We start from the raw sequence: 25382 nt of genomic DNA on the forward strand, positions 1-25382 counted from the left end.
CAGAGTCAAGATCTCAAGTGAAACAAGATTCATCACATTCTGCTTTTCCATCATGAGTTAATGAACTAAAAAAAAAAGCATTAAAGACTTACTCTGTGCCAGGCATTACAACAAACACTGCAGATACCAAGAGAAAAGCCAAGACAGTCCCTGAACTGAAGGAGCTCATACTCTGATTGGTGACTGCTTCATATGAAACAATCTCTACTGAAGACCTAACGAAAAGCTCAAGTCCTAAGGTTATGTGTGTGGGGAGGGTAGCAAAGTCCCTAGGCTCACAAGAATTTAAGATGGCAGGGCTAGGGAAATGAAGAGCATATACAGGCAGAGCACATGGCATGGCCTGTGGGTCTACGATCTCATCAGAGAGAACAGTTATTGAATTCCACATATAGCCCTTACTATGTTACAGTCACTGTACTAAATGCTTTAAAATGATCATCTCTGTTGATGCTCACAATCCTGGGAGGGAGCTGCTATTATTATCCCTATTTTACAAAAAGGAAACTGATATGTAGGTTAAGTGACTTGCCAAAGTCACATAGCTGGTAGTTGCTGAGGCTAGACTGGTACTGTTATGCCTGACTCCAGGCCCACTGATCCATCCAGTGCACCGCCCAGTTGCCCAGTGAGCAGTCAAACTTCCCCAGCAAGGAGGTGGGGTAGGAAGGTTGGATGCCCCCATGGATGGCATGTTTTTCTTCCTGGTCATCCTAGAAGAGTTCTAGAATAGTCCAGGCCAGAGGAGCAGAGGCTCTCAGTCGTCTCAGACAAGGTCAAGATTAGGGTGGAGGGGTCAAGGTAAAAGGGCTAGAGAGTCCCAGTGTTTGTTGTTCTTCAGATTACTGGGAAGATTTTTTTATTTCTTTGTTGTTGCTGATTTTTCTTAAGTATGTCCATAGAGGACACCCCTTCTGATTCAATTAGCTAGCCCAGGTTCTAGGTATTTTGTGGTTCAGTCTGCCAAACCATAACTTTCAAACCTAGCCCAGCCCAACACTCTCTGGACGACTTTTCCATCTTGCTCTTGCATGGATGCTCCCTCCACTGCCCTGCTTTTCAGCTCCCTTTTTTGATGTGTTTCCTTGCACAATTAGAATATGAGCCTCCCTGAAGACAGAACTGTTTCTTTTTGCTTACAGTTGTGTTCTCAGTGTTTGGCAGAATCCTTGGCATACAGTAAATCTTCATAACTGCCTTATCTAATCTAATCTCCAATAATCCATGAGCCCTAAAAGATGTTTTACTTTTGACCAGTCAGCCAGATGACCAAGATATTTTAATTAAGTAAAAACAAATTTAATTAAATGTAAAATTAATGATATAACATTCTTTTTCAGAAATGTTAACTCTTCTACAAATTCATTCACTACACACATAAACACACACAGAGAGAAATATACATGCACACATATATGTGTGTATTTGTTCCAGATGAAAAGCATAGGAGAGAGGGTGTTCGTATAGAAGCTCAGACCACCTGATCTCAAAACTTGCTTCACACAATTACTAGCCGAGGAATGTTGCACAACTCAGTTAACCTTTGTCAATCCGAGTTTTCTTATATGCTAGATGGGAAAAATAATAAGAGCATCTATCTTACAGGGTCAAATAAGGATCAAATGAGGTAACATTTGGAGAATCCTTTGCAAACCTTGGGTCAGCTGAGTAGTTCAGTGAAAAGTGCACTGGGCCTGGAGTGAGGAAGATCTAAGTTCCAATCTAGCCTCACACACTTACTGGGCAAGACATTTAATTCCAATTTACCTCAGTTTCTCACCTATAAAAAGAGGATATACTGCAGAAGAAATGGTAAACCCCTCCAACATCTTTGTCAAGAAAACACCATGGACAAAATCCATGGGGTCATGCAGAGTCAAATACAAGTAAACAAATACAATTGCAAACCTTAAAACACTACGCAAATGTTAGTTCTTATTATTTTAATTTTCATCTAGTACATGCACACGTTCAAAGCCTAGTTCCCCACTCATTATGCCCCATTGCCTTCATAAGAGTAACTGATGCTAGAAAGAAAGGAATATCTTTTCCTCTTCTATGGATATCATTCTCTCATTACTTTCAAGTAAGTTATGTTCATTACAGACTGAAAAAGAAATTGAGTATTTCTGAAATTCTGGTAAATACATCAAAAGCATCCACAAATGTAAAATAAAGAAGGAAAGAAAAGGGAATTATCTGCTGTTATAATTCACAGCCTTTGGTATGAATCAAGTGATGTCTGAATTAAACCTTGAATCAAAATTACAATAAAAGGAACTAGATTCCATATTGGATAAATTGCACTTTCATACAAATCTTCTCTGTTTTTTCATATTATTTGCACAAAATAAAGCATAGCATAATAGATAGAGTCCTATACTTAGAATCTGATAGACCTGGAGTTCAAATCATGTCCCTGAAACTCCCTTACTACGTAAATGTTGACAAGTCACTTCAGTTTTTGGAGTTGCAGACAATTCTCTAAGAATATAAAGATAGGTTGTCATCTATATCAATGGAGGGAGTTCTACATGTTGACATCTGCAATTTCATGGACAGCGATTTTGGATTATATGTTTATCCGCCATGTTAGTTTTTAGGAGGCTTCCTAAAACTTCCCCAAAACCCTTTATGAAAAATAAAATATTACACAGTTAGAGACAGGCATTTTTAACAAAGAAAAGTGCCAAAGAAAATAAATTTCCTTAATTTATCCTGAAATTTGAATTTTTAATCAGAACTGTTGGGCAAATTATTGTAGACTAGTGAAACCTAAAATGCATTAGATTATTTGTGAGCAAAATTATGGATAGGAGTGGAAATTATGAGCCACTCCCATTGCTTTTGTATCTAATATCTTGATGTACTTAACCCTTACATCAATGAAATCAAAATGATATTGCTTTACTTTCTGTGCAATTTCTCTTCTTAGTTGCTTGGATTAAGAAAGCAACAGCAAAGAAAAGGAGGAAGTAGGTGTTATTCCATTAGACCCTGACTGAGAATCTCATTCCCTTATGTTAGCACAGTTGTAGAGCTCACATGAACTCCAGTCCCCTCAACCTTCTTTCCATTACGCTCTACTCTGATGAGTGTGGGGGTGTTAAGGCAGGACTACTACCTCTGCTTTGAGGACTTGCTAAGAACTTGTTAGAACTATTCACCCTTCTTTGGTGCCCAATCTCACCCAACTCTCACCTGTGGCTCCAAGAAGCTGTAACATGAACAGTGGTCACACCCTGAGGAACTGTTTCAGCAGACTTGATAAATCAGATTGAAAGTAACTGACAGACCTCAAGCCCATCAGTGAGTTAGGGAGCTGTCTACCCCAAGCATGTGAAGACTTCCCCTAGCTAAATGGGTAGATGAGAAGAATTTGTTCCAATGGTCATGAAGGCAGATTAATTAAGCATTGTGGGACACTTAGAGCTTGGTCAGACATCAAAAACATCAAGATCATCCACTGCATCTTGGGCTATCACTAGTTGTCTTGGCTTTTGTCTTGCCACTGGACTTTGATGACTCTAGAAAAGAGAGTGAGGCTGATAACTCTACAATGTTTCCTCCCTTAAATCCAATTCACATACAAGTGAACATATCACCCCTTGATATTAGTGGTCCTATTCAAAAATGAAGGACAAAGAACAACTGTAATGGAAAGAATAGTGTAACACAATGTTGAACTTAGAGATGAGACTTGGGTTCAAATTCTGTCTCTACTGTCTAGTATTCATATGACTTTCGATGAGATACTTTGAACCTCTAAATCTCCTTTATTCATCCACAAAATGGGGATAATAATTCTTGCCCAATCTACCTCACAGCATTGTTATGAGAATAAAGTGAGAAAATATACATAAAGTGACTTGTAAATCTTATTTTCCCTCTTAGTTCCCTCTCTACCCACACTCAACAAAAAAGTACATCACATGCATTTATTTTAAGCTATTCCAATATTACTATTTAAAAAGTATTTATGTAGGGCCTGTAAGGTACCATCCCCCTGGCTATATCAAGGGACCTTACTCTCTAGAACATTCTATTGTTTTACAAATCCTTGGAGTATAATTCCAACAAGTATTTACCATTGAAGATGTTCAGATCTGTGTCTCTTAGTTTTGATTAATTACTTTTCTTTTGTTTCTGTCTTTTTTTCATTCCTTGTTATGGAAGTAATCTTAGCATGAGTGTGGCAAGAAATAAATATGGAGATGAAGGAGATATAAATGTGTATGGAAGTTATGAATGAATATGAAAATCAATAAAATATTTTAATATAAAAATAGAGAGCAATAGGATCACAGATCTAAGCTGGAAATGATCTCAGCAGTTATCTAGTCCAATAATCTCATTTATAAATAAGGCAACTGAGGCCCAGTGTTGTTGAGTGATTTGTCCAAGGTAATATGAACAGTAACATCACAGGCAGAATTTGATCCCAGGTGCTCAGATTTTAGAAACAATGCACTTTCCATTGTATGAAGTAGCCAATGAATTAATGCATCTAAAAACCTTCTGTGAAGTGTATGTGTGTGCATGTGTGTGTGTGTGTGTGTGTGTGTGTGTGTGTGTGTGTGTGTGTATGTGTGTGGAGAGAGAGAGAGAGAAAGACAGAGGAAGGGAGGGGGGAGGGGGAGAGAGAGAGATAGAGAGAGAAAGAGAGAGAGAGAGAGAGAGAGAGAGAGAGAGAAAGAGAATGCTTTAGGATCAAGAAGCAACAAAAGAAAGTAGCATTTCATTAGCTACTCAGAAGTCTCATGAATACTTTCTCCAAGAATCATCAGAAGGCATAGGATACAAAATGCATGAAACAACATCACAAAATATAGAAAATGACTGTTCTCAGACAGACCCACTCTTCCAGTATCAGCTGTCTTTGTGCATCTGGGTCCTCAACTTATGCAAATATGAAAAGGCAATGATGATGAGATGGCACTGAATGTTATGTGCAACAGCTCCAATTCAATTTGATTAAATAATGTTTTCACTCTGAAGAACAGGAAATGAAATCTTTAATTCCATTACTACTTTTCGAGATTAAGTGATGCAAAGTCACCATAACAAGAAGCCTCAGAGAGCCTCAAGCAGACAGTTGATCTTCTTGCCATGGAAGAGTAAATGGCAGTCCTGAGTGAAAATTTTAAAGGTTAGAATGTTATCTCAGTTTCAAATTATTATAGAGGAAGAAGATAAAACACTATGAGCAGGACTGCCTTCTAAGTTCAACATGAAACAAGAAAAAATATATTCTGCTCTTTCTATGGTATTTTTCCTCATTGGCAATGATAATGAAGTCAATATACTAGAACTTTACCACTTTGGCCTCTCACATAAGGAAGTGGTGATGACACTTGAAAATGATTTTGTCAAGGACTGCTGAACTTGGCCACATACCAAGAAAATTCATCTGTGTCAGAGATAAAATCAGAAGGATTCAGGGATCTATATATTTCCAGTGTGTCTACTTTCTCACATAATAAAATATTTATAAAGATGGTTTATGAAACCTGTGTGTGTGTGTTTAGTTAGTTCTAAAAGAGGACCATGACATCAAGATGATAAAATGACTTGAAGGTGACTTTGATTTGAGGGAAGGAAGGCAGTGCAAAGTCACCAACCTCACTTTTTTGTCCTGAGCCATCTGGTTCCAGTGGCCTGATATTTATTAGAACAACTGGAGATGGCCCAGGATGCAATGTGAGACCTTGGGCCTTTCAGGCTAAAGTCTTATCACATTGTCACTTTGAGTGAGATACACCCATTCAATGAATAGGCTTCTTTAAGTTACTCAAAGGATGGCCCCTTTAATAAAAAAACAAACAAACAAACAAACAAAAACAAAAAAACCTGGGAGGGGAAAATCCTCAGAGTTCTTGGGTAATAACTGTCAAGCTATTAATTGAACTGAGCAAGAGGAGCTTACCTTTGTGTGTGGTGCTTTGGAGTTCACAAAGTGCTTTACTCCTATTCAAGCTGTGGGGTGGGTAGTATAAACATTATTTCCATTTTACAAAGGAGGGAATGGTCTCCCAAGGTCACAAGGCTGATAAAGCAGCAGAGTCAGGATTTTGAAGCCTATCCTTAATAAGAAGTATATCAGGACATATCTTGGATGAAAACCTAAGATAATGGCTAGTTTTATAGGATCAGATGATTTTCAATAGCAGAATATACTTTTATAGTCACTCATTTGAATGAGAGAGGGAAATACCTAAAAATGGAAAATCCTGATGGGTTTCCTATTGATTTTTCTTGAAATGTTTGACAGTCAAAATCAATCAGTAAACCAAACTGCTGACTTAAAGGTTATCATCAGACCAGGTGAAATCACCATAACTCTATTTCAGATGGGAATCCGAGATAAGTTTGCTTCAAACTCTAGATGCAGCTGGATATCAAGGAAGATATAAAGTGGGAAAACTCATTTAAGTAGTTGTGTCACTACCTCTGATTCTATTGTCCTGTATGATTTATAACCAATAATAATGGAATAAACATGGAACTAATTCTCTAAATTTAGGTAAAAAGATGTTTGTTTGCTTGTTTTTCCCTACTTTACTTTTTTGGAGGGACAGGGAAGGAATAGTAACGTTTGGCCACAAAAATAAGAAGAAATGTAAGTTAATGACTATTTATACTCACACCAGTTTTGCATTCTTATGATGTGAATATTTGGCTTCATGGCTGGTATCATACCTCCTGGGCAAGTAGGTGGTGCAGTGGATTCATTCCTGGGCCTGGAGTCAGGAAGACATGAGTTCAAATGTAGCCTCAGACACTAAGTAGCTCTGCGATCCTGGGTAAGTTGCTTGACCCTGTTTTCCTCAATTTCCTCATCTATAAAATGAGCTGGAGAAGGAAATGGAAACTACTCCAGTATCATTTCCAAGAAAACCCCAAAACTGCATCATCAAGAGCTGAATATGACTGAAAATTATTAAACAACAACAATTGTCCTCCCTAAATCTTCTTTACCTCCAAAAACAAGGGTTATCATATTTGACAAAGGCAGGTTAAATGATTTCCCCATCTTATTGGCGTAATATTTCTATTTTTGTGAACATGTGGGGTTATGTGACATGTCTGATCTTTTGGCCTAGTATTGAGGATTTTTAAAAAGGGTTAAAGTAGGAGTGTAATTTAATACATTTCAATTCCATTTCAAACACAGACATATCTTCATCTAGGATGTGAACCAGAAATATGACCAGGGAAAATGGAACCACTGGTCATCTTGATTGAGTGCTCTATTGGGTACATTTGGTGAGCCAGTACTTGTCATTGCCCTCTCTGCCCTACTCTTTTCCTTCTTTTAAAATTTAATCAGTCATATCCTGGTATAATAATTAGTTCCCATGTTTTGTTAAAGGACAATATAATTGCCCCTGAAATCCCTGTAGTGCTCTCTTCTACTGGCTTGTGCAATTTGTGAGAGATTAAAAATGTAGAGAGAGTGCAATCCCAACAGCTCAAATTCCCCAGTTAGGAAACTCCCTAACATTTGGGCAGCAGATAAATTAAAAGTGCCACAATTAAAATTCATATTTACCTCTGTCTTACTCCTGGCCTCTTTAGATTTTGCAAATTGCTAGTTATAAAAAGTGTTTAGATAAAAGAAGAAAACGGAATATTTTGTATTTTCTGTTACTATGTAGGCACAAGGAAAGGAAGTTGGTGGAAGAAAGCTAAATCCTGATAACTCCCTATTCTAACTTATTATTCTTGTTAACTATTAATGAGGCAATAAATTATTGTTTTAATGCTTCTGAAGGAATAAACATGGAAGTAATCCTCTAAATTTAGACCCTGAGACAAAGACCAATTTGTTGCAGGCTAATTAAATTAATTCTGATCAATGAACCAAATCAACATTGTATTGTGAAAAAAACCCTAGATTTAGAGTCAATACCTGTCTTTGCTCCATATTTTTCCTAGCTGTGTGAGCTTGGGCAACTCATTTTCCCTGTATACCCTTTAGTCTCCTCATTTTTAAAATGGACAAAATAATACCAGCATTGTTGACTTCAGAAAATTGTTATGAGGATCAAAGGAAATGATGTGCAGTTATTATTGTGGTTATGATCAATAATCATTTCACCTTCTATTTACCATTTATATAGGACCCTCTGGGTAAAAACATAGTTTCAAAGGATCATAGATCTAGAGTTGTAAGGGATGTCCAAAGCAATCTAGTTGATAGATTTTTACAGATGAATAAGCTGTTGTCCAGAGATAAAGTGAATTGTCCAAGGTCACAGAATTAATAAACACGAGAGCTAAGATTTGAATCTATATCCTCTAGCTCCTGAGATAGCCCTAGTTTTTTCCATTGTATATCTTGATACCTCCCTTCAACAGAGTGAAAAATACATATGAACAATTTTCCTGATTTTACAAGGCTCTCTACTTATCACATTAAGGGATGATTACGGTTAGATAATTCAGGGCCATATGTTGAATCTCTTCGCTTAAGGGTCAATCTTACTTCCCCTTTTCACATAACCCTTACAATCAGCAACAAATCATTAAATCAAGTAATAAGTATTTATACAACATCTGTCACAAGTCAACACTGGTGCTAGGTACTGGGGTTACAAATACAGAGCTTTAATGCATGGTCATATGTGTCTTATCTAAGCCAGAAGATGATTCATGATTTAAGGAAACTATTCTTCATTGCCATTGGCAAATTGCAAAGCTGTTTCCCAGTTTTTGAGGCATAACAAATCTGGGGGCCATCTCTACTGTCAAGGGGTGACTTAAAAACTGAAAAGTTATAGGTGTGAAGGAGGTAGAAATTAACTCAAACAAAACACTTATCTTTTTACCTAGAAAAGACCAGTAAAAAAATATACTGTTATAAAATGTTCTTCAGCCTAATGGATGACTGTGATATTGCTACATAGACTATGACAGAGGGATGGTAATACAGTATAGTATTCCTTTCTTAATATAGGCTTCTTTTAAGGCGAGTGAGTTTATCAATGGAGATTGTTCAGAGCTCATAATAGTGCCAACCTTAGCCTAAACTGTAAAAAACGTTTATAGGTGTTATTCTGAAGTTTTGTTAGGCCACTTAATGTTCTATGACAGGGTAAGCTAGCAAAGTAAAAAGGGCCTGGCTTTGGACTCAGAGGATATGGGTTCAAATCTTAGTACTAATGCTTACCCAGGATGTCTCTGGGCATCAGTGAGGAAACTGGTTTTGATGGCCTCTGAAATTTCTTTCAACTCTACATTTTTGTTCCTATGACACCTGTGGGTCTCAGTTTTCTCATTTGTAAAACAAGAATGTTGGAGTCTAAAGTCCTTACATCAGAGGTGTCAAGCTCTTGGTCTCAGGCCACAGGCAGCCAGCAAAGAGTTTCACAGAATCAGATAAAAATGTAATTAGGGAATGTTGAACATAATGCAATATAAATAATGCTAGTTTGTGGTTTTCTAAGTCAATATGCAGCTTGTAAGGATTCCTTTCTATTTGAAATTGATGCCACCATATTTGTCCTCTAAATCTATACTACAGATTTAAGTAGTATTTATGGTGTGTGTACATGGGGCTCACATGGACAGGCAGAACTGTAATTAGCTTTTTCACACCCAAGGCATGTTTCACAAAGTGACCCCAGGGCAAGAAGCAGAAATTGTTTTCTCAAATCAAGTTTTAAAGACAAATTCTGTTGAAAAGGATGGTGGAAAATAGAGAGAGAAATCCCAGGGACAAAGCAAGATTGTCCTGCTATGGGAGAACTTCACCTGGGGTATGATTCTACTGGTAGTTTCCTTTGTTAATTAATTATTCTTGCTAACAAGATGCTGAGTTCAGTTGTATCTGTACTGCTGAAAAAGTATAAGTGCTATCATTCAAACAACAGCCCTGGGGATGCATGACCCAGTTTCAGCTCTCAAGACTAATGATTACATGGGAGGATACATACATGAAATAATTAGAGAAGGCATTATCTATAAAAGCATAAAATAACTGTAACCCTAACTTAAAATCCTTGGTAAGACAATGAATCTCATGACCCAGTCAGAATGGGGAGAAGTCAATGGTTGCTAGAATAACTGGAGGAATCTTGGAGGACTTTCTCAATCCAAATGATCATGGGGTATACTTTCCCTCCTAGTTCTGTACAGTTAAATCAGCTTTATTCAGATCCACTATGAGGTGAGAGATGAGTGCTAGAAAATGTCTCAAAAACCTAATCTAACTTTCTCACTCAGATTTCTTTTCCTTGATATGGAAGACTACAGACTATACTTGGTATGGAAAATAGGATTTACCTTTCTCAATAGCTCTAAAGACAGATATCTACAATTACTCAGTAGAACATTCCCAGAAAGAAAAGAGAGACTCAGAATTACTAACATATTGAGTAATGTAAATTACCCATCCTTCTCCAAAAAATAGAGATAAGACATAAGGGACTCCTCAAATTTATTACTTAAATAAAAAGCAACCAAAAAAAGAGCATTTGGTTTGAGTAACTTAGTTCCAATGTTGAAAGTTTAGTCATGTGGGAATTCTTTTCCCAGATGCTGAATTTCTTTTTGGATTTGAGTAACTGGAATTTTATTTTAATTCACTTAATTAAAATTTCAGATAGGTTTATTGGAGACTCTTATGGTCTGGAAGATACATAACTCTGCCTTCAGGCTCGACCACACCTAAAATGTCCTAGACAAATGAGAGTCATGCAATTTTTAAAGAACTCCAAAGAAGAAATTCAACCAATCCTCTCTGGCATGAAGTATATCTTAAAAGATTAAAAAATTTCTTCCTTTGCATTTTAAGATCAATGTAAGAAAATGGTGTCTTCAATTGGTAGAAAAAAAGGCCTTACCGGAAAATAAAATCATTCCTGACCAAACCTATTCCTTTAGTCTTTTGAAAATTTATGCTTAGTTATAGACTTTTAAATGCTGGCTAACATCTTGTTCTATAATCAAAATATCTCTAGCAACCCACCTTTACTAAATATTTGTCATGGTGGGCTGATTAATTAGAGTCCAGCCCTTAGAGTATGTACAATATTCTCTACCTGGTACCATCTCATGTGAAAGTTTGGAGAATTTTCTTCTGGGAATTCATACCAAAGAAACCCTTTTCTCATTCAGAGACTACAAAAGTATTCTGTTTCCTATCAACTGACTGTGGGGTGGTGAAAATCCTTTTAATTCACTGCTGAGCCAGAATTGAAGGCACATTAAAAAAAAAAAAAAAAAGCATGAAGAGAGGAAATCTTTTTCCCTGATGGTTTTCTAGTGAGGAGAAAGACATGCTATAGATCTCCAAGTGAGAAAATGAGCGGTGTCAGGAGCACTGTTAGGCAGCGCTGTGTCTGCCTTATTAACTTCCCTTTCCCCTGCCTTCCCCCAACCCCAGCCCACCATGTGGCCATGAACACATGATGCTTTTGTTTGTTCTATCTTGTTATGTTTATTCTTTGGTGATCATAGATGAAGAACTATGAGAGGTGAATAGACCAGATTAGAACTCTGGGAGCTCCTAAAGGTTGGACAAGCTACTAGAGATCCACCAACTAGAAGTGTTTAGAGGCAGAGTCTTTAGGTAGCGAAATCACTACACCTATAAACCAATTAAGGATATATTATCAAAGACATCTATGATGAAGAAAAGGAGGGGGGTACTCATTTAGCAAGAATGAGAGGTCTTGGATAGTCCTAGGTCTATACTGGTGTATATGAAATATTACAAGAACCAAAGGCTCAATACACTGTTGAGGATATACAAATATAGATATGAATAACTTAAGATCAGCAGGATTGTATGCTTTGCAGTCTGCACTGAAATCATACACCCTTCAAAGTGGACTAATGAATATCTCACTTGACTCTTAGCATAATATCATACACATAATTTGCCCTTGATAGATATTTTTCTTAAATTTGAAAGAACACATGCAACTTGTTCAGTTCATGGACTTGGCTTTATCATTGTCTTTCCTACTAACTAGTTGTTTGACATAAGGCAGATGACTCAGCTTCATCTGGTCTTAGTTTTCCCACCTGTTAAATGAAATATTGAACTAGAATATTTCAAAAGTTCCTTCTAGCTGCAACGTTGTAGGACTAGGTGGTCACTCTATGTGATAATTAATAGTCTAAAAGTAGAACTGACTCAGGAAATTTGCTTAAAACAAATCTAAGAGCAAAAATAGAATAGTCTGGAGACATTTCATATAAGAATAAATAGAAAATATAGTATTAGAGTGCATTAATATTCAGAATTAGGGAGCTGCTAGCTCCCCCAGCAGAACCATTGTAAAGGGGAAAGCGATGTTGCAATCAGATTCTGAAGAAGTGTTTCCTAATTCCAGGACTGTCACTTTCTCAGGGGAATCACTTCCCCTCTTTTGACCTCTTAACCCTTAGTCTCGTCATCTGGGAAATATCTAGATTAGCTAGATGGCCATGAATCTCTGGAATATTTAGCTCTTTGTGTCTGTAACACCAAAGAGGATCTCAGCATCACTGCAAGACAGGATGATGGTTGATGTTCATTACAATGATTTGAGTCAGCAAGATGAGGTTAAATTTTGGTCAGGAGTCTTTATTTAAGAAAGGAGGGGAATGTAATATATTTTTAGAAGATTTCTATCCTAAATAACTAAAATTTAACCAGAATCAGTTCTGCTCTTACATAGGTACTTACCTAAAAAATATCAATGATAGGGAACTGCTCATTCTCTGATGCTACTGGATAAATTAAGTGTTATTAATTAATCAGAACTAACTTATTAAGTGTCTGGAACTATATGTCTAGAACTTCTTTATATCAAGTTCATATTAGACAGACTACCAGTTCTTTTGTGTTTATTTTATGGGAGAACATGTGCAAGAATCACCAAAGAAAAGTAGACATGGATTTACACAGGGATTAAGCATGACCACTACGTGCTAGGAACTATGCTAAGTGTTTTATGTATGTTATCTCATTAGATCCTCACAACATTTGATCCTCACGACAACCTGTGGGTCAAGTACTACCATTATCCTTATTTTACAATTAAGAAAACTGAGGCAAATGGTGGTCAAGGGACTTGCTCCTGATTCTAATATTTCTGAATCCAGATCCAGCTATCTATGTACTACATCACCAGAGGCCTCTAGATGATGGATTCTCATCTGAATCATTAGAGGAAACATCTACATTGATGAGATCACTGGTCCTTTTGATTTATATAGAGTATGAAGTATACAAATAAGTTCAAAATTGGAAGGATGGAGGACTATGTATTGAATCATACTCTTAACAACATAAATTCAAGAACTTAAATGTTTGCAAGTCATTTTTATATGGATTATCTCATGTGAGCCTCATGGTAATTCCATGAGGGAGGTAGTACATTGTTATTCCCATTGTACAGATGAAGAAAGTGATGCTCACCTGTCATCATACAGCTAGTAAGTGACGAAGGTAGAATACAAACTCAAGTCCTCCTGACTCCATGTCCAGCATGATATCCACTTCACCTCCTTTACTTCCAGAGAAATATTGATTAGTATCTTTGTCCTACTGTCAACATGAATCCATTTACATATTTAATAATACTCAGCACTTACTGACATAGGCCCATCTCATTGTTACAGGATATCTACTTTAGCTGCGACTGTTACTACGTCATGTCCATATATTCCAAATTAGGCTAAATTGGTCATAAAAATAAACACTGGGCCTTAAATATTGTGTTTAAAGCAAATCAGGGTAGCCATCAAGGAAATATGCTTAGGAACCTCATAAAAACAGACAGCGAAATGAAAAGAATGGTGACATGTCCTCTGGCACTTTAATTTGTCTATTCATTTTTTTAATGGGAATTAGAGCATGTAGGGGTGGAGGGAAGGAAAAGAATTCACTGTTTGTGTCTTTTGGCCTACTCATATAGAGAGCGATGTGGTAATAGCACAGAGGGGAGGGGTGTGAACTGATGAATGTGGGATGAATCTGTGCAAATTTTACAGACCTAATGTAATTGAAAGGAGTTTTTAAAAATACATTTAATGGCTCTGTTGTCATAAGTTTCTGTAGACTAAAAGTATGAAAAAGTCAACATTATTCTGACAAAGGTTTTCAAGATGTGATCTTCCTTTACTTCTGATGACAAATAGGAGTATGTGCCTGAGTTAATGCTTTCTTCTAGTTTAAATCTTTAGGTCCCTCTTACTCTCCTTTCCTATGGGAGCCTCAGTTTCTGAGTTACAATCTCCTTTGTGCATCAGGAGTGTATGAAGCAGCATCCTCATTTATAAAAAGAGAAGGGAATGAGACTAGGTGATCCCTAAGGTGATTTCTAGTTCTACATTTTAGATTCTAGTTTTTGAAAAGAATCATTAGCTATAGAAATAGAAACAATGAATATAAGCCTAAAGCACAGCTTACCATTTTGCATATTAAATTAAGGAAAAAATGTTGATTAAACACCTTCTGTGTGCTTAGAGCTATGTTAGATGCTGTGGGAGAACACAAAAGAAACATAAAAGATCGTCCTTGGCCTTAAGGTTGGTTAGGAAGACATAACTAAAAACAGGTGAAATAATTTAAATATAATGAAGTCCTAAACTGTATGGTTGCTGACTATGAATATAAGACTGACTTCATAGTCTTGACCTTATAGTTAGCCAGAACCAGAATATGATCTCCTTTACCCTTGAGTCCCTGTTATATATTCCTTATGTCATCATCTTCTACTAGTTCTCAACTTTGAGTCACCTCTACTAAGTGGAGAATCTTTTCTATTCAGTTTCTTATCCTTCTGAAAACAACTACAGGTTATCACATGCAACTTTTCGCTCCTCCCCAGCTAGTACAATTTTCAAATAGTCCCAAAACTTCATTCTTCATTAACTCTTAATTATGCCACCACCATGGTCTCTCAGCGTAAGATCTTGATTTATATTTTATTGGGCAAATCAAGCATATCTGTAATACGTTCCTTTCATTCTCCTACTACAGACTTCAAAACATCACTTGACACCCATCCACTCCTAATTTGCCACAGCCTGCAAGGATAAAGTCTCTCTTCTTTCTATATTCTGCTTATGTCCTTAATATGGATAGATAAATTAGATAGACAGATCTCTATGCGTGTACGTATGTATATATGTAAAGAAAATACTTCATCCATTTTTCTTATCTGTAATCTCTACTGGATTTCTCTTTACTGGATGATTCAAAATCCAAAATGATCCTGGAAGGCTAGAACATTGGACCAAATCTTATAAAAATCACTTTAATGGGTATAAGATTATAGTCTTACAATTAGATTGAAAAAATCAATTTTTCAAGTATAAGTTGAAGAACGCATGGCTAGATGGTGGTACATCATCTGGAGAACTGCTGAATCTCAAGCTCAATACAGGTCATCATTGGAGGACAATAAATGTAATTGTAGACTACTTTTGGGGGTATGTCCAGGAATATTAAGGTTTCCTATCACTGGGTTCTGCTGTGGTTGGATATCACATTATAGCAATGATATTGATAGACACAAGAGTATCTAGAGAAGGGTAGCCAGAATGGTGAAGGACCTCAAGAACAAGTCACATGAAAATGGTCTGAAAGAACTGGGCCTGTTTATCCTGAATAAGATGAAGTATTGGGAGGGCACATGATTACTGTCTTTAAGAATTTGAAGGAATGTCTTGTTGAAGTAGAATCATATTTTGATTCTGCTTGGCCCCAAAAGACAGAACTAGGAACAAGGACTGAAAGTTCCATAGAAAACAATTAAAGCATGATTTAAAGGAGGATAAAAAAAGCACTTAATAAGTAAGGGATATCCTAAGTTCAGTTAGAATACTGAGGAAAATAATGTGTTTCCCCTTATTTGAAATCTTGAAGCAAAGGCTGAATGATTGTTAATTACGGTTTCTGTAGAGGGGATTCTTGTTCTAGTATAAGTAGAAAGAGATGCCTTCTTAGGTTCACCCCTTTTGACTCTGATTCTTTAATTTGGATTTTTTTTTTCTGGCTACTCACTGACATTCTTATATCTCTCTTTTTCTTAAAAATCATTTACTTGGTTCTGCAGTCCCTTCGAGTTTCCCTTTCAGTGTCCAGATCCTAGAAAGATCTGGAGTTTCACTCTGCTATTTGCTGAACAAACTGTTCTGAAAAGATTTTTTTAATGTTTCAAAATATAGATAGAGAGTTGCGCTTTTCTTTTGAACAACACAAAGAATTCACAAAAAAGTCAATATGCTGCCCCTATGTACACACAGACACACAGACACACACACACACACACACACACACACACACACACACACACACACACACACACACACATACAATGTGTATTAGTCCAGTGTGTGTTCGTCCTTTGTTGCAGAAGACCATGTTATCAGAGAAATAATGACATGACTTGTACTTGACTTTGTTTTTGACTGAGGGAGGGCTGTGCAGGTCACCAGTCTCACTTCTCCTCCACAGCCATCTGAATCCAGTGACCAGATATATTCATCAGGATGACTGAAGATGACCCAGGATGAGGCAATTGGGGTTAAGTCACTTGCCCAAGGATACACAGCTAGTGAGTGTCAAGTGTCAGAGGTAAGATTTGAACTCAGGTCCTCCTGACTCCTGCATTGGTGCTCTATCCACTGCATTAGTCCAAACAGTTAAGCAAAACTACCTAAAAGACTTTAAGGATCCTGGAAATTCTCTCAGTTCTTAAAAGCTGTCCCTGGAATATCCTTCTACCATGCCCACCTCTTTCTCTAATTGGTGAACTCCTTGGTGGGGGGAGGGGGGAAGCTCTTTACTTATTTTCCCACTGTGTGCCTCAGGGATCCCTTCTCTCCATCTTTAGCTCCACTTTCTGTGTTCTCTTCCTAATAGAATATAAACTTCTTGAGGTCAGGGACTATCCTCTGTTTTTCTTGTATTTCCAGCCCCTAGCACAATGCCTAGAACTTAATAAATGGGCAGCTAGGTGACTCAGTGGCTAGACATGGGGCTTGGAATCATGAAGACTCATCTTCGTGAGTTCAAATCTGGCTTCAGACACTTTGTGACCCTGAGCAAGTCACTTAACCCTGTTTGCCTCAGTTTTCTCATCTGTAAAATGAGCTGGAGAAGGAAATGGCAAATCACTCCAGTGACTTTGCCAAGAAAACCCCAAATGGGGTAACCAAGAGTCAGATATTACTGAAACAAATGTGCAACAACGAAAAGCTTGTCACTTGCCTTAGAGTATAAATCATATTCTACGTTTGTAGTTTGCTGATTAATAATATGAAGGAAGAGTATATTTTTAACCTTTATCATTTAGCAAACTTTGTTAACTTTTACTTGAATTTAGTTGCTTTTTAATGTCATCTATATTTTAATTATTGTACTCGTTGAATACATAGTTTGTCTCTATAGTTTTGTTTTCTATTGCTTTAACTCGCTTTAGATAAATTTTCCCATGTTTCTCTGAAATATTCATATTGATCATTTGTTATACACCAATACCCCATTACATTGTTAATCTACAGTTTCTTCAGTAATTCATATAGATAGAACAGATATAGATATATAGGCATATGTAAATGTATCTCTATATATACACATACATGTATTGTGTGCACATACATATGCACATACAAGTATATCATTTATATCAGTATTATGTATAATACAAGTATGTATAGAATGATTTTACATAGTATGTATATTCTAAAGACAGTATAGTTTCTATTATACCACTGTTGTTTTCTGTATATTCATATGATTATTAGTGATTTTGAATTATTCAGATGGTTATTGAAAATTCTATCTCTACATATCCTTTGACAGTTTGTTTATTGGAAAATGCTACTGCCCAATATTCCCAGATTTTGTAACCTCTCCTGCCTCCATGAATTTGCACAGGCTGTCTCCCATGCCTAGAATGCAACTCCCTTCTTATCTTCTTGGTTCAGAATCTTTAGCCCACTTTAAACCAGCTCAGTTACCTTCTCAGTGAAGTCTTCCATAATCCCCTTCACTATTCGTTAAGGATTTAACAAGTCTGCAGATTTTCCTGTTCACTCACCCAGCTGCCTTCAAACCCTTACTTGGTGTGTTCTTATGTATTCAATCCCTGAGGAAGCTGCAAAATTCTGAAGGGAAGCCAAAGATGGTATCATTTTCTTTTTTTCTTTGCATTCCTAGCACAGTGCCTTGCATATATCAGGTAACCGATAGTTATTTCTTATATTAAATTGAATTGTCAGTGATATAAATAAAATAACATAAATGTCGCAATTGTAAAGGTTGGCGGTGACAACAACAACTAGAAGCAACAGCACTTATTGAGCTATGTTCAAGGTAAAGTGTGACATGGAAGAAATACAAAGACAAAACATGACAAAAGAACTTTAAATGTAGTCTGGACTGGAATGGTCTCTAAACTGAGAATGGCCAGAGCCAACAAAGAAGACCAGAGGCAGGTGAGTTGGGAATCAAATAGCAGTTGAATTGATTTTGGAGTGAGAAAAGCAGCTTTGCAAACCAAAGTCCTTCCAATGAGGGCTTGTTGTATGTGGCAGGAGTAGGCAGGGTTTATAAAGATGAAAACCATAAAAAGGTGGAACCCAACACAATCATTCGTAGGTCTTAAACAAACACTTCCTGTGGCAGGCTTGTGCATGCAGGCATTTGGAGGACAAAACAGGGTCCTATGGGAATAATCCTTAAATTATTAGAATCATTAAGCCTTGTGATTGTCTCAAGTTGTAAGGGTCACTGAGTCTTGTGATCATTCAGTGGGGTGCAGAACCAGAGTTAGCATGACAGAAACAGGAGTGCTGCCCTTGGTTCAGTTCACTTAGCAGTCACAGGCAGAGGAATTGTTTAGAGTCAGAAGGGGTGATTAGTGACTTTCGGCTCTAGTATATCAGCTGTAGCTCCAGTCCTAAGGCCAGAGTATCCAGGGAAATAGGGGAATTCCAATAAATTTATATAGCATAATCATTGCACATGTCATATTAATTAATATGAAAATTGTAAATCCCAGGACAAATAAAAACACATTCACAATGCTGCCCTCAAGGAGGTTAATACTTTATATATACAGCACAGTTCATTAAATATAACAATAAGGGAAAGAGCAGAAACAAGGAAGCAGATCAAAAAAGGCAAGTTTCTAAGAGGTAGAAGTGAGGAGGAAATATATTTCAGGCATGAGCTAGAATGCTAAGTTTGGGGAACAGCAAGTAGGCCAAATTGCTATGATATGTAGAGTATGTTAGCGAGAGTAGTTTGAAGTAATTCTGGAAATGTAGGCTGGAGTCACCGTGTAAAGGGATTTAATATCTGAGGCATTTACATTTTTTTTTCCTATAGGACATTGAGAGACCTTGGATATTTTTGAGCATAAAGTCACACTTATCCTTTAGAAAGATTATATTGTTAGTCATGTGGAAGATATATTAATGAGAAAAAGAAATTGAAAGCAGAGGGACATATATTCCAATGTCTTCCACAATAGTTGAGGGACAAGTTAATGAGAGCTTGAATCATAAGAGAAAGTGAGAAATGAAATTAATACATAGGTAGACAAAGATTTGTGTGTAAGAAATTTTGTGAAGACAGAAATGACAATAAGTGGCAATTGTTTAAATGGTGGGAAGTCAGTCAACCAACTAACTATGTATGAAGCTTACTATGTACTAGGCACCAAGGGTGATACACAGATTGCAAACCTGTGAGGTTGAAAAGATGTTGATACTTTCAACTGAAACAATGAATTTGGAAGGGAGGAAGAAACAGACAGGAAAAATCTAGTGAAATGACTATGGGACATACGGGACAGATTGAGGTTCCAGAAGGTATTTTGTGACTGTATCTCAGGAGAGGAATGAAGGTTGGACATAGAGATTTTGGAGCTATCAGCACAGAGATGATCATCAAGCATATTGTAGCTGATAAAATTGATGATAAAATTGATAAAATTATCAATAAAGAGGGTGGATAGCAAGAATAGAGGAGCTCCAAGACAGAGGCCCAAGGCAGTCTTAATAAGTTGGTGATGGAAGATAAATGGGAAAAAAATCAGGAGGGAACATTGTTAGGAAAGAGGAAAGATGTTATTCAGAGATGAAAACTGATCACTACAACAAAAAGCTGCAAAGAGGTTAAGAATGGAAAAACAATTGAGAAAAAAATCAGTTGGATTTAACCATTAAGAAATTTTGAATAACGTGGACAAATTAGTTTCTATCCATTTCCTTATTTTTCAGATGTGTAAACTTGAGGATTTGAGAAGTTAAGTGATTTGTCCAAAGTTTCATAGCTAGTAAATGGCAGAGATGATTTATATTCAGGTCTTTTGTTTTTACATTTAACATTCTTTTGTAGATAAACTATGCCTCCCAATGTAAAAGATCATCCAACTAATCTTAACATTATCTAGAGCTAGACGTAATCTGTATTACATGTACAGATGTTAAAATAATGTTCAAAATGGAAATCTCTGGCCACTTTGAATGAGTCACCAAAAGGCTAAATGATCTTTCCATAGTCACAGAGCAACTAAATCAGAGTTTCCAGACTGTTCTTTGACCACATATTCCTAAGCTTATATTCAATTATATGTTGTCTTTCCATGGCCTTCCTCTTCTTATTCCTGTTTTATGCTTTTGATGTAACACAGGTCTACCATTAGGATAAAAAAATTCAGCTTAATGGGAGGTCTCTGAGTAACTTATATAGTTATACATATATATATTCCTCTGTGTCATCCAGTAACTTACAATCACATGTCCCCACCACTTGATGTGGTTGGAGAACCACCCAGAGCTTTCCAATTACATAAGTACTAGTCCTTGGCCAACTGCCCATATAGCTACAAATATGCATTCCTGGAAATAGTACTAAATAGAACCTACATGTAAAACACTTGCAAATAAATATTCATCCTTTCCATCAAACAAAGCATGAATCATCTGGTCAGATAATAAGAAAGTCATGATCTGGAACCATCTCCAGTCATCCCAACATGTCTTACCACTGGACTCAGATGACTCTGGAGGAGAGAGTGAGGTTGATGACTGCACAGCTCTGCCAACTCACTTGTAAGTCAAGACGTCACCCTCCTGATGTCATTGGTCCTCTTTGAGAATGAGGGATGATCTACAACTAGTATGATCTAGTATTCTTTTACTAAGTTTTCACTGGTATATTATAATCTATAATTTGATTCTTCCTTATGTAATTTAATTCAGTATTGAAGTTAGAAAGGCCAAAGTCCCTTACTAGAATCAGCAGCAGAAATGATGTTGACATGTTTCTCCGTGCCCCTTTCTTTATAACTATTAATTGCTTCCAAGGCATGATATAGAGAGTGGCACACCGAATTAAATGTGATACAATATGACAGGAATGTATAATCTTAGGCTACATAATGCTATATAAGGCACGTCACCACTTGCCAGTTACAGTCTATCTGTAATTCCCTTTCTTTGGCTCTCATTTTTCTCACATGTAAAATGAGGTCATGAAACTAGATTATCTAAGGTCAGGATGAACCTGATAGAATATCCAGAAATCATGGTGCAAGTGAAATCCTATATAATGTAGAATGTAAACATAATTTAATATGAAGTTTTTTATGAGTTGTTCTAGGTAAAAAAAAAAAAATTCACCTTGTAGTCAACATGAAATAAGCCTCTCTGAATTTAGTTAGCCTGGTCTTTGGATAGCAACCATATATTGAGTCATTGAGCACATACATAATGCCAGTTAGGTAGGGCTTACTTGAATTATTAAAGCTTCTGTTCTGCAGGCATAATCTTTGAGAACCCAAGGTCACTACCATGACATTAATAAGGTATCAGAGGAGGACATTAGTGGAAACATAATCAGTATGCTCACAGAAGCGAACATTTAACCCTATATTATCTTATTTAGAAATATATTGCATCCATAATTATTAAATGATTTACTTTTGAAAGTGTACTTTATCTATAATCCTATTTGCAAAGAAATTAACCAACTTCAGATTAAGGAGTTTAATGAAATCCTCTATAGTCGTAAGTGACCTACAAAGACTACTACTGCTATTCATATATTAATAATAGTAATAATAAAAATTAGAGCCAGAGACTTTAGTAAGATTAATTACTAATGTGCTAATGAAATTAAGAAGACTAAGCTAAGAATATCCACTTTGGATCATAGGGTGGAAAGCTTTAAGTAGCTTTGGAGATTATTAATACAACTCCACCACTGGACAAATTCAGTGGCAAAGACTTACTATAGAAGAAAAAAGAAAGAAAAAAAGAAACCTGGGATGAATTTGCTCTAAACAGAAAAGTATTGTCAGATGAAGAGAGCTGCTTTCAGAAGAGATGAGGTGTTCTGGAAACCCAAAAGGCAATTTGACCTGAGGCCTTCATAACCAGGCAATTTTTAACAAGAGAGTGAGTAGAAATACCCTATTAACCAGGAATTATAATTAAACTGTGATTATTTTTAAAAGGTAATTATGATCACCTGTAATGAAAAACAGCATATCCTCATGTTGTTATGCAAGATAGGACACTATTTCTAACAAGGTTTTGTTTTCCTTTCCATTTTAGTTTTGTTTGATGGAATTAACCACTTTGGATTTTTTTACTAAGTAAACTTTTATTTGTATATAAAATGTTAATTGTGAAATAAATTCTGGGTGAAGTCACTTAAGTGCACGTGTATACTGCAACATTATTACCAATGGTCATTTGTGTTTCAAGAAGAGGCTTAAATGATGGACAAATAGATCTGGAGAAGGAGGCAGATAAGCATTCATGAAGTGCCTACTATCTGTCAGATGCTGCGCCAAGTGCTGAAGACAAGAAGAGAGAGACTGAAAATAATCCATGCCCTCAAAAAACTTAAATTCTACTGATGAGAGAACTAGGAATAACACATGATCAGTATGGGTCTAACACACCTACTCATGGAATGCCGAAAGACCCAGATGAAGGCCATTAGTGCAATGAGCAGATCCTTTCTGAAATATGTCGTTAAACACAAATCCAGATATCATTGAAGAGAAAATGTTGATGGCCTTCCACATGAGTAGAGCAAGGGTGGCTCCCCACGTCAGTGCAAGGAGTATACTCCCCAAGTAGAATCATAAATCCACTGAAGAATTGGGTCATTGAACATACGAAATATGTGCCTTGTGAGTTGGTTTGTCAGCTACCTGGTCTTAGGTCTAACTAAAATAACACCCTTATCTGCATGACTATAATCTGTGCCAGTGCAAAAATCTATTCTTCCCCAAAAAGAAGCAAAGAAAAAAAAAGGAAAGGCTTAAGAATCCAAGTGCACCAGCATGTGAAGGCATATAGCTGCCTGGGAGGGGAGCAGTAAGGGGAAGGAGGGATGTGGGATAATGACGACTCAAAGTAAAAGGAACAGTCAATCATCTTTAATAATTAAATGTTCTCATTTAAAACCTTTTTCTTCCTGAAGGTTAGTTTTCTTTTAACAAAAAATGTATAATTTGTGGAATAAGCTTTTTTAAAAAAATTTTTTTAACAGTGGAAAGAAAAAAAAGGAGAAAAGAGGAGGAAAAGGAAGAGAAAATGAAAGAGGGAGAAGAAGAAGAATACAGAGTTAGAGTTAGACTGAGCTCTAATTTTCCCAATATTCTCAGGCCATGCCAAGATTGCTAAAACTGACGTGGAAGAAATTCTGCTCTGCCAAAAAGCATGAAGATAAGTAATATTCCCATAAGGCAGCAACCACAGCACCGATTGAAGGCTCCATCAAAGGCTCAATTCCCTCAGGTCTCTTTCTAGCAGAACTTCTGAATCTCTTCCACACTTTGGCAGGACTTGCCTAGGATTTGTCTGTCATCAGTCCTCTTTAGTGGACGTGACATGTAATGTAGCCTGCTAATTTACCAGATGGAATACATCACCGAAAAAAAACTTCATGAACACACACATGCGTGCATACGCACACGCACACGCACACACATACCCTATGAAGAGGCTGGTCTTGGGACTTTTCCCCCTTTTTACCTGTGAACATGATAGAACCACCATTCATTAATCAGGGAAATAATGTACAGTTTGCTAATTTTGGGACAATAATGGCGTTCATTACAGGCTAAAGCATCAGGCAATGGGAAAGGTGGGTGGTGTTGGAGAGTGGATTTTTTTTCCAAAGGTAAACGAATAAAAACATATTCTGAATAGTCAACTGAGAAGCCCCTGGGCCAAGATCTGATCGTTGTTCTTTTGCTTAGGAAATTCTCACAGGTAACCTGAGAGTCCCACGTGAAAAAACTCTCATAAATGGAAAATACATGCTAACCCCAATACACATTCTTGTGATTTCTTTGCAAATGTCTGTTCGAATCCCACCCTCTTTTTCCAAGTCTCTCAATGCTTTTGGCAAGATTTAGGAAATCTCAAGTTTGGGCCTTAAGCCAGATGCCTCCTTTCTTCATTTGACATCTTTTCACACTATACTTATATATGAGTAAAAGCCTCAAAAATATTTGTTTGAACACCTTCTTTTCAGTTACATACTCCAGTAACCATTTCCACAAACTTTTATTAAATGCCTTTTGTATACACAGCCCTAAGCTGTATTCTAGAGGAGGCATAAAAATTTGATAGGACTCAATGGCTGTTCTCACAAAGGCTATGTGCTAGTACAAGGATAAGAAAACAGCATGGTTAAATCATAATACATAATAGAATATGCCAAGTGGACTAGAAAAGTGAAAAATAAATTGATGTGAGGACTGAGAGGAATGTTAATTCTCTAGGTTCATAGATTTAGAAGGAACCTTTAAAATCATCTGCAAACGTTTCCTCAAGGGAATATTATACATAAAATATATTTTACAATATTGTATCTGATGAGTTTAAGAGGACAGTCCAAGTGCTATGCATAATAGGATGGGGTGGCTCTTTACTACCTAGTTTTAAGATTTCAAGGAGTAGATGACATCTGATCTAGTTTTAAAAGGACAGATCAAATTTTCATAGGTGGAGATGGGATGCAGGAGCATTCCAGACATAGGTAATTATTTGAACATAGGTATGGAGGCAAGAGAGAACCATAAAGGTCACAGTGCAAATAGTTCAGTAAGTAATAATGAAGTGAACTCATCATCTTCTCTGTTAAAACCAGCCCTCTCTTCCAAATGTCCTTTTTCTGTTAAGATCATCATCTCTTTCCATGCTATCTTTAATTCTTCCTCTCTCACTCCCTGCAGCCGGTCAACTACCATGCCTTGACAATACTACCTACATGTCTCAAAAATCAGTCCAGTCAAACAGCTGTTAACTTTGCTTTCCTCCCTTCTCACTGGGACTATTATAACAGCCTCTGAGTATACTCCCTGTCCCAGGTCTCTCTGTTCTTCAATTCTTCCTCCACA

At 36.7% G+C, this 25382-nt stretch overlaps 1 long non-coding RNA gene across 1 annotated transcript in view; it reads right to left on the bottom strand.

The window, feature by feature from the left end:
• Window positions 1-6608: 6608 nt before the first annotated feature.
• Window positions 6609-25382, bottom strand: part of LOC140511691 (uncharacterized) — an 88647-nt gene continuing 69873 nt past the window's right edge. The window contains exons 2-3 of the long non-coding RNA XR_011969636.1: window positions 13415-13503; window positions 6609-6740 (exon numbers count right to left, since the gene is read on the bottom strand). This is a non-coding gene — a long non-coding RNA (uncharacterized lncRNA). The remainder of the gene's footprint in view (window positions 6741-13414; window positions 13504-25382) is intronic.

This window comes from Notamacropus eugenii, chromosome 6 (genome assembly GCF_028372415.1).
Source record: "Notamacropus eugenii isolate mMacEug1 chromosome 6, mMacEug1.pri_v2, whole genome shotgun sequence".
Lineage (NCBI taxonomy): Eukaryota > Metazoa > Chordata > Mammalia > Diprotodontia > Macropodidae > Notamacropus > Notamacropus eugenii.